The sequence below is a fragment of the Desmodus rotundus genome, chromosome 9 (assembly GCF_022682495.2).
Source record: "Desmodus rotundus isolate HL8 chromosome 9, HLdesRot8A.1, whole genome shotgun sequence".
In the NCBI taxonomy this organism is placed as follows: Eukaryota; Metazoa; Chordata; class Mammalia; order Chiroptera; family Phyllostomidae; genus Desmodus; species Desmodus rotundus.
Window position 1 is genome coordinate 110,212,330 of NC_071395.1, and position 313 is coordinate 110,212,642.

Consider the following 313-nt stretch of genomic DNA (forward strand, 5'->3'; position numbering starts at 1 on the left):
CGTATTAGAATCAGCCAATCACAGCTCTTGAGTGGAGGCTGGCCCAACCACCTGACCTCCGAGCGTCACGTGGTAAGATTTTACTCCCTCTTCCCCTCCCTCCTCGTTTCACCGGCATCACAAACAAGTTGAAGACTACAATTCCCAGAAGGCAATGCTCCCATCACCTCGCCATATGCTAATCAAGATGCATTCTGGAACTTGTAGTCTTCTAGACCATAAGCCTGGAGCGACTTTTGTACCTGGCATCACTAATGCTCTTGTGCCCTCCCCACCTAGTCCTGAGAGCGACAGGAATAAACAGATGGGCACA